At 41.0% G+C, this 10,325-nt stretch overlaps 1 non-coding gene across 1 annotated transcript; it reads right to left on the bottom strand.

Annotated features, from left to right (window-relative positions):
* Positions 1 to 613: 613 nt before the first annotated feature.
* On the bottom strand, positions 614 to 724 carry LOC148885989 (U5 spliceosomal RNA). The gene has a single exon (XR_016118164.1). It is a non-coding gene; the product is annotated as a U5 spliceosomal RNA (small nuclear RNA).
* Between the last annotated feature and the right edge of the window lie 9,601 nt (positions 725 to 10,325).

The following is a 10,325-nucleotide window of genomic DNA, read 5'->3' as shown; positions in this document are numbered from 1 at the left end:
TTCCATCCAGAAAAGGCTATGAGAATCATCAACATGATGAATGATAATGTGATGCCTCAGTTTCGTAAGATCTTACAAGTCAGAAAGCAACAGGTGTCAATTAAGAGCCATCAACGACCATCACAAATGTAAATAAAGTGACTTTATTATACAGTGCAGTGTATTTCTTTCATTACAATACAATAGCACATTAATTTAATTTTAGCAGATTCTTTACTTACAGACAAGGCGTATTTGAACACCTACACTGTCTGTAAGTAAAGAATCTGCTTTAAATTAGATATCAGGTAGACAGGATGAACTTAGTACAACAATAGCACATTTATTATACATAGAATAAGGTATGTTGTGTGTAGTTTTAAGGATTATTTAGTTGAAAATTCTATTTTATGGAAACGTGGGAACGGATTATTCTCATTTTAATGGTTTCCTATGGGAAAAGGTTTTTTGGGATACACACTTTTCGCCTTACACACTCTGTCTGGGAACCAATTAAGCTCGTAAGCCAAGGTCTCACTGTATATAAAGCAAAATGACTGGGTTGTTGATTCCTTCCGAAGACCTATTTCTGTTGCTGTGACCTGGTTTTATGTTTTTCACAAGTATAGGGAACTCCTTTCATGCACGGCATAACAAATTTTGAATAATCTATAGTTGTTCCCCCACACGGAAATCGTTAGTAAAAGGAGAAAGATTTATACGATTTGAAGAGAAACAAAGGTGAACTGCCGACTATGCATTGAAACGGACTTCATTATTGCCAGCCATACAATTTTAAATGACGGTCTGTCTCTCTAACCATAATCTGTTTATTTTTACAGTGTAAACGACAACCCGTGATATGCATATTGATATATTATCATCACACTAAGTCAGTACGAACAAACATTTGTGTTACACCTTTTAATATGAAACTTTATTTTGGTACGAAGCATTGTGGGTCGCAAGAACAGTCATTTGAAGGCAGCCAACGACAAACATCGGAGGGAGGGAATAACGAGTAACCTTGGTTCTTAGATTTATATCTGTTTAATACAATACAATATTTTGTCATCAAATAGTACGGAGCCCCTAAGGGGACATAGAAGAAAAAAAAACTGTGAGATCTCGCAATACTTTGCAAGATCTTGCATTCTTTGCGAGATCTCTCAAAGAATGCAAGATCTCACAATCTTTTTTTAAAAAATACACGTTCATTTGGCTTGAGGGAGGAGGCAGTGGAGACTCTTAGTAGGGCTTGAAGATGCTCATCAGTAAGTCTGGACCTGTACTTGGACTTATTGAAGTTCAAGGTGGAGAAGTGCTTCTCACATATGTGCTCCCAAAAAGACACATGGCCCGCTTGAACATTCGAGAAAGTTCAGGGAAGCTGGGGGTTAACTCTCTCAAACATTGCCCAAGCTTTTCTGCTTCTCCATTCACATTCCTGAACTTGGCTTTGAGTGCAGAGTGGCACTGTAGGTCACAGAGCTCCATTTGGAACACAGGAGGGGCATCTTGCAACTCAAAAGAGAATGGGTCTGCAAAAATTTGAAATGTGGCTTTGTGCGTCAAAAGTCTGCAAATCTGTGATTACATTCCCTTTGTAGCTCCAAAATGGTGGTTTGTTCCATGGTTTGATCAGCGGTTTGTTCAGCTCCACACATAAGTTTCATTCATATCAATCAGGCGGGCCACACTAACATTAATCTTTCATATCAAGGTGGGCCGCAAAATATTCATTTGGGGGCCGCAGTTGGCAGACAGTTGGAGAAACTATTGACCAATATGCAAATGAGCTGAGAAACAGATCAAAGACATGTGAGTTCGGTGGATTAACAGAATCACTGATCAAAGACAGAATAGTGTGTGGCATTACAGATAATAAACTGAGAGAAAGGCTACTCAGAGAATCAGATCTGGACCTGGAAAAAGCCTTAGCACTGTGTAGAGCCGCTGACACTGTTAAATCACAGGCTAAAGAGTTGCTAAATGATTCTAGCTGCAACGTGGATGCAGTGGAAAGAAATGCACACAGATTCAACAAAAACAAGACTGCTGAGATCAAAGCAAGAGTGAGAAAACCCAACAAAAATAGGATACTCAAACAAAAATCTTGTACTCGTTGTGGTACGCAACATCCCCCAAAGCAATGTCCAGCATATGGGAAAATATGTAAAAACTGCGACAAAGCAAATCACTATGCTCGTTGCTGCAGGAACCAAGACATGAAAGGCAAGGTAGATGCAGTAGATGATCATTATGAAGTGGAGGAACTTTATGTGAATGCTGTAAAAGATGAAAGAGAAGAAAGAGATTGGATCACTACGCTAAAAGTGAACAACATTCATCTAAAATTCAAATTGGATACTGGAGCCAATGTGAATGTCATTTCAGAGACTGATTTCATGAAGATCAGGCCGAGACCAAAAATACATAAAGCAAATATGAAAGTAACAGCTTATGCGGGTTCAGTCATACCAATGAAAGGAAAATGCATTGTGAATGTGACACATAAAGGCCAATTACATAAGCTATCTTTCATCATAGTTCCAAGGGATGTGCAGGGTCTACTAGGATTGTCGGCATGTGAGAGACTACACCTAGTGAAGAGAGTTTTTGTTGTGGATAGACAAAAAGAGACAGCATATGATCAACTGATGGAGCAGTACAAAGACTTGTTTCAAGGGTTAGGCTGCCTACCAGGAGAACACACAATCAGAGTGGACAAAAGTGTGCCACCAGTGATACATCCATGCAGGAAAGTCCCCTTTGCTCTTCAAAAGCAGCTAAAATCAGAATTGGACAACATGGAGAGCAGGCATGTGATAAAGAAAATTGATGAGCCGACTGAATGGGTGAGTTCCCTCGTTGTCGTAGAGAAAAAGAATGGAAAACTCAGAATATGCCTGGGTCAGCTAGGTACAACAGAATTGACATTTCTGGGAGATATCCTAAGCAGTGAAGGTATCAGACCAGACCCACGAAAAGTGTCTGCTATAGAAAACATGCCAAGGCCACAATGCAAAAAAGATGTGCAACGGTTTAATGGGATGATCACTTTCATGGGAAAATTTATACCCAACCTGTCAGAAAAGATGGCCCCACTGAGACAACTAACTGAGAAGAAGATAGAATGGCAATGGAATCATGAGCATGAAAAGGCATGGAATGAACTGAGGAAGCTGCTCACAGAGGAACCAGTACTGAAATTCTATGATCCAGAAAAACCAATCAAAATATCATCGGATGCATCACAGAGTGGGCTTGGTGCAGTACTTCTACAAAAACATGAAGGCTGGCAACCCGTAGCATATGCATCGCGTTCGATGACGGATCCGGAAACACGTTATGCACAAATTGAAAAAGAACTGCTCAGCATTACGTATGCCTGTGAGAGATTTCATCAATTTGTGTCAGGACAAGAAATCAGCGTGGAGACTGATCACAAGCCCTTAATAGCATTGTTTCAAAAGCCACTAAATGACTGTCCACTCCGTATACAGCGAATGATGATCAGGCTACAACGTTACTCACTGAAGGTCGCATACACCCCTGGAAAACTGATGTATACAGCTGACACTCTATCCAGAGCTGTTGACCCGAAGGAGCACTCGAAGGCTAAACTGGATGAAGAAGTCGAAGCTTACGTACACATGATCACCAGTGCATTGCCAGTTGCAGATGCAAAGATGGAGATTATACGGATGGAAACAAACAAGGATGAGACACTGAAACAATTGAAACAAATCATCAAAAATGGATGGCCCGAAGTGAAACAAAATTGTTCACCAGACGCAGCAGAATATTGGAACTACAGGATGGAGTTATCTGTAGTGGATGACATCATATACAAAGGCAGTAAGATTGTCATTCCAAAGACTTTGAGAAGTGAAATGCTCAAAAAGATCCATGAAGGACATCTTGGAATTGAAAAGTGCAAGAAAAGAGCACGACAACTGATGTTCTGGCCTAGAATGAATCAAGACATCACAGATCAAGTGTCGAGATGTACAATTTGCCTCAAATATCAAGCAAATCAACCGGCAGAGCCACTACACCCACACCAAGCACCAGAAAGACCATACCAGAAGGTGGGTGCTGACCTGTTTTCGTGTCAAGGTAAAGATTATCTTTTGGTCACAGACTACTACTCCCTGTATCCAGAAGTTTGCAGACTGCAAGCTACAACAGCAGAAGCAGTGATAACATGCATGAAGGCCATATTTGCTAGAAACGGGATTGCAAACCAAGTGTTTTCTGATAACGGTCCACAATTCGCCAATGAGAAGTTCAGAAAATTTGCAAAGGAGTGGGACTTTAAACACATAACCTCAAGTCCACATTTTCCACAATCCAATGGCTTGGTGGAAAGTTCTGTCAAGACTGTGAAAAGACTGATGTACAAGGCAACAGACAGTGGAACGGATTTCTACCAGAGCTTGCTGGTGTATCGCACAACGGCGCTCGAGTGTGGTATGTCCCCGGCCCAGCTACTCATGGGACGCGTGCTGAGATCCAACTTACCAATCCCGGAAAACCTGCTGAAGACAAAGGAAGGGGAGAAAGTGAGGAAGATCAAAGAACAACAGAAACAAAAACAAAAGTTCTACCATGACAGAGGAACACGGAACCTACCTGAACTACACACCGGTGACCAAGTACGGTACAAAGACAAAACAGACACATGGTCACAGAAAGGAACTGTTCTGCGTCAGGTCCAACCAAGGTCATACAACATTCAGACAGAGGAAGGTGCTACCCGCGGGCCGCGTGTTTGAGACCACTGATATAAATAGAATACAATTCAAGTAGAAAAAAAACTGCTTTTGTTTGAACAGTGCAAATATTTGCAACATTACATGACATATCAACTTCAAACCTTTGGGTCAAACTGAAAATTGCACCATACCCGAAACCATTAGGAGAATAAGTGATATAGAAAATTGAATGAATGGATAATAACCATGAAATCAATTGTAGACACAAATGGAAAATACAACTGTAGACTGCCCTACGCAAGGTTGACCATGACAGATGTTTTACATCTCAGAGTCCAAATAATGAAATGCTCCTAAACTAGTGTGTGTGTAGACATAAGAGAGTTAAGAAGCATTTCATTATTTGTACTTTGAGATGTCAAATAACTGTGTCTGGTGCACACTGGTTAAAAAACACTGGAATAAGGTATAATGTTTGTAGTTTTAAGGCTTATTTAGTTGAAAATTATATTTTTAACGGATTATTGGGAACGGATTATTCTCATTTTAATGGTTTCCTATGGGAAATACATTTTTGGGATGCACTCGTTTCGCCTTACACACTATGTCTGGGAACCAATTAAGTGCGTAAGCCAAGATCCCACTGTACCACAGGACGCATGCACTGTTTTGGAGCAATTAGAGCAGGTCACTGGAGTTCAGTGTAGACAGGTACAATGGGCAAATGTTATCACATGATGCTATTATTATTATTATTGTTGTCATTTTACTAGTTAGTATTATAGCATTATTAATATGAAAAGCAAATTAGTGACAGCTGATCATCAGACCAGAGTGACCACAGGGAAATTCAAAGTTAGTGGATGCTCTCTGCACATAAATAAAGCCATATAAATAAAGTTCTTTCTTATAGTGTATTTTTTAGATCGGTAATTCATTTTCACACAATTTTACATGATTTTTTGGTACTTAATTAATTTAAGCAACAAAAAAATGAGGAGCCATTTAGTGAGCCGAGCCAAAAGAACCGGCTCTGTGAAAAGAGCCGGAATTCCCATCACTCATGAACAAACAGTACGTATAGAAGTGTGGTTTACCGTTTATTCGGCACCACTGTGCCGCGAGATATCGTCAGGTGTGCCGCGAGAAATTATCCGATTTGTGTGCCTGTGCTTTCTAGCGCCTGGCAGAGTAAACATGTCGTACTCTTCCATACCAGCAGGTGGCAACAGCGGGTAGTTGTGTGTCAGTAATTCGCTTTGAGACAAGTGAATTAGTGACGCATGGATAGCGCGGCAAGTGCAGATTGTGGACAGCGGGACGACGGTGAAAGTAATGGAGAGGTTTTTGAAGAGGAAAAATGCTGACTCAGAAGTGGACCCTGGACAAAACCCGGACCCAAATGGAGGCCCGAGTATGGATGGAGGTGGAAAAAAGTCAGTGACGTCGAGCAAAGTTTCTGCCGCGAGGCAATACAACGAAAAGCTGTTTCATTTGGATTTACTTTTACCGGAGATGCAGCGGCACCGACTCCATTGTGCTTGGTCTGTGGTGAAAAGCTCTCCAACAGCGCTATGGTCCCAAGCAAGCTTAAACGCCATCACCAAACGAAACACCCCTCAGTCCAAAATAAAAATGTGGAATACTTTGTTCGCCAGCGTGAACAAACGGGGAAACAGGCAATTTTCCTGGAAGATATTTTTCATCGTCTCAATGAACTGAACACACGCAAGGTCGAAATGAAAATCTGCTTACAAGTTCAGATAAAATAAATGGTTTTTGTTCAAAGGTGCACCTCTGGCAGCAACATGTGGAAAGGGGCAATCTCGAAATGTTCCCACTCACCAATAAATGGCAAGATGTCAATACAATTGCACTGTGTGAGTTAATAGTGAAACATCTGAAAACTCTTGAGGGGAAGATGACATTTCATTTCTCTTTAGCCTCCACGGAGCACCTTGGCTGGGTTAGGGACCCATTCAGCTCAGCATCAGCTGTTGGAATAAACATGTCTTTACAGGAGCAGGAGGAACTAACTGAACTGAGACAAGATTGTGGCCTCACGCTAACCCTTGCTGATCTACCTTTGGACAGTTTTTGGTTGGCAGCTGCCAAGGAGTTCTCCATGATGGCTAACAAAGCTATTTTGACATTGCTCCCATTTTCCACAACATATCTGTGTGAGGTGAGCTTCAAGCCTGACTGCAGTCAAAACAAAAGACAGAGAAAGACTGAGAGCTGTGGAGGAAGAGCTTCGTGTGTGTCTTTTATCCATCCCGGCCAGGATATCAGCTCTCTGTTCATCCAAACAGGCCCAGGTTTCACACTGAGTAAATATAAATATGAAAGATTATAAAATACTTTTTTCTTTGTGTTTAGTTAAATCCTGTTATAATATAACATCATTATTCAGCGTTTAAAAATAAGCTTATATTACCAATATAACATATTGTTTTATATATATATATATATATATATATGTATATATATATATATATATATATATATATATAATGTATTTAATATATATATATATATATATATATATTAACAATATGTTATAACCTGTCATATTGTGTTGCACATTATGTGTTTTGTGTATGCTGTGGCTGGTATATTGTTAATTATTAATAATATAATAAAAACATGTGAAAAAAAGCATACATTAACAGTTAATACTTTTTTGCCCACATTTTCAGCTGGGGGTGTGCCCCGAGATAATTTCAACGGAAGAAATGTGCCTTGGCTTGAAAAAGGTTGGAAAACACTGCCTTATTCTATGTATAATAAATGTGCTATTGTAATGTAATGAAAGAAATACACTGCACTGTATAATAAAGTTGTTTTATTTACCTTTGTGATGGTCGTTGATGGCTTGATGGAATGGAGTGGCAGGTCGGAGAGAATTGCTATTTGAAAGGAGTCACGTTCCATACGGACTGTAAAGAAATAAACTGTACTGTAAAATAAAGTCATTTTGTTTACCTTTGTGATGGTCGTTGATGGCTTGATGGAATGGGGTTCAGACTTCTCTTCCTGTGTTAGGCAGTCGGGTTAGGCATCTTTTTCCAAAAAAGGCCGGTCTCATCTGCATTAAATACTTGCTGAGGAACGTAGCCTTCTTTCACCATTTCGAGGAATGTTCCCTTGTATCAATAAACAGCGAACTTCCAGGTTGCCGCATGACGATATCAGAGTGAATTAGCCGTGCTTTCTCGGATAGCTGTCGCCGGCTAGCTGCTTTTCGTTAATTCAAATCAACAGAAGTTTTTCAACCTCTTCTATTGCCCCAGACCATTGCTTTGACAGCACGGAAACTTTAGCAACACACGCAACTTAACATATTGGTACTGGGCTGTTAAATCAGACAAACGCACACCTCGTTCGTGTTTCTCAATGATCTCCTTCTTCTCCTTGACTGTAATTTTGTTTTGTGTCTTCTTCAGCTGAACACGAGCCTGTGGTGGGGTCTGTTTCGTTCCCATGAATGCAAAAGTATCTGTAAAAAATAGGTGAAGACGATCGACGTGTGCACTCAGTGAAAGGGGGTGTGGAAAGGTAGGCCGGCTGGGGCGCTGTCCGGTCCGCCAAAGATTACTCCGCCAGCCATGTGTATCCCGAAAAGTAGTGCATATTCCAAGGTTCCAAGGTTTAATTTTCCGTAAGCCGAAAAATTCATAAGGCAATGTGTTCGTAAACTGAGGCCCCACTGTACCTCCCCAGCTCCTCTGCTAAATTCTCAGAAATTTGTCTTTTATTGAACTCAAAACAATCCAGCAGACAGGTCCCCACTTGGAAATTTGTGGCATGTAAGTGACAAGTAGAATGTCGTGGTTCGGGATGTCCAGCAGTCAGTCGTTATAGCTTTGACTTTTTTGACCTGTTCTTGGACTGCAGCACGTTCTTTGCCATATATGATTCTGGTATGATTCTTTTTGTGTCTGTAATTCTCCCCTCCCTCCTCTACCACGGATCTTGACCAATTACGTGCGACTTTGACCGAAGACTGGGGCCGGGGAAGGGAGGTCACAAAAAAAATGGCTCCCATTTCCAGCTCCTTGTTGGGAGATGGCTTTCTTTGTTCACTTTGTAGATCAGGCTCTAAGAACCGGCTCGTTCGCGAACGACACATCACTACAGTGTATGGACCAACAACAACTGGAACAAAATCATCAGCAAGGGAGCATTAATAAAAAAATGCTTAATATTTTGCAACAATGTTTTTTGTTTTTTTTGCGATTGGTCATCTTATTGTGTTTCGAGTTGTGAAAAATGGGGCAGGCAACTTTATGGCCGGGCAGGCAACTTTTCAGAGTTGTCTGCCCTGGTGTCCGGTAACTTTTTGTCATAAGTTTTGTTAGGTTCAAATATTACAGGCTAATATTAGCATTTTACGGTTATCTTTAAAATTGTAAATATTATGAACGGAATTAAATATTTGCCTAATTGAGCAACGTTGTAACCTAACAATTGGCATGTTCTTTGTGAGAGAGATCACCAAAGAAGCCGGCAAGTTACTCACAGATGATTTATTCCTAACAAATTGATTGAATGCAGAATTCTGGGTCTCAGCTCCCTGACACAGAAAATATTCGTGTGCCCCAAATCAGTAAGAGAGACGAAAGACAAAGACTTCAACTGAGCAGCCCAGATTTAAAGCTGTACCACATGCATATTCAAATTTGGCTCAAACAAAGAAATCAGCAGTGGATTGGATCCCTCTCTTCTGATGTCGTCATCCTTCTGGCGGGATGTCGCGGAGACGGCTCCAGTTGCCTTTGCCAAGATAGCGTTGGTTTATGTTGTATCCCTTCACCTCCTTCCTTCAGCCTTGGTCAGGTCGTAACTTTTCCTCTCCTTTTGGTGATACGAATCAGCAGACCCCTCGACTCCCTAGTGCCTGCAAAAACACAACTCCGACACATATTCCACATCTGCTCCCTGACCCATACACTGAAAACAAAGCTTTATGTTTAGACAATTAAGGAGGCTCTGAGACAAGTGTTGCTTTGTACCTTTCTTTCCGAGATATGTGCAGCTTATTTCAAACAAACCCAATCTCTTTCTCTCTCGAACACTTCCCCTAATGACATACACACGCACGTGTGCGTGCGCACGCACACACGTGGACACATACACTAAATGGCAAGCACTGATCAAGGCAAGCATTTGAATAGAGTCAATAGACCAGGAGTGTCAAAGTCATTTTTTGCCGCGGGCCACATTGTAGTTATGGTTTCCTCTCGAGGGCCGTTATGAATTTGGGGAACCCATTAGAATGTTTAAATCCAGTCAAATATTACATTTGAGCACACAGCAAATTAATGAATAACTGGTTTTCAAATCTGAAGTCAAGAATAATGACTTTTATTGTGGTTGACATCCAAAAATATGACATTTTGGCTCAGATTTTAGCAATCATCATGGAATTTAACAAGTTTGATTTGCTTTCGCGGGCCGAAAAAAATGATGTGGCGGGCCGGATTTGGCCCGCGGGCCTTGACTTTGACACCTGTGCAATAGACTGATCAAACAGTAACCCACATGATTAGACGGAGGGGGCTGCTGGGCGGGGCTGAGAAGACGCACAGCCAATCCACATGGCTGTAAATCATGGGATATCAT

Source organism: Hippocampus bargibanti, linkage group LG17 (assembly GCF_051943395.1).
Source record: "Hippocampus bargibanti isolate YZ-2025 linkage group LG17, ASM5194339v1, whole genome shotgun sequence".
NCBI classification, from domain to species: domain Eukaryota; kingdom Metazoa; phylum Chordata; class Actinopteri; order Syngnathiformes; family Syngnathidae; genus Hippocampus; species Hippocampus bargibanti.
Note: the sequence above shows the minus strand (reverse complement) of the source record. Positions and strands in the feature narration are given on the sequence as shown.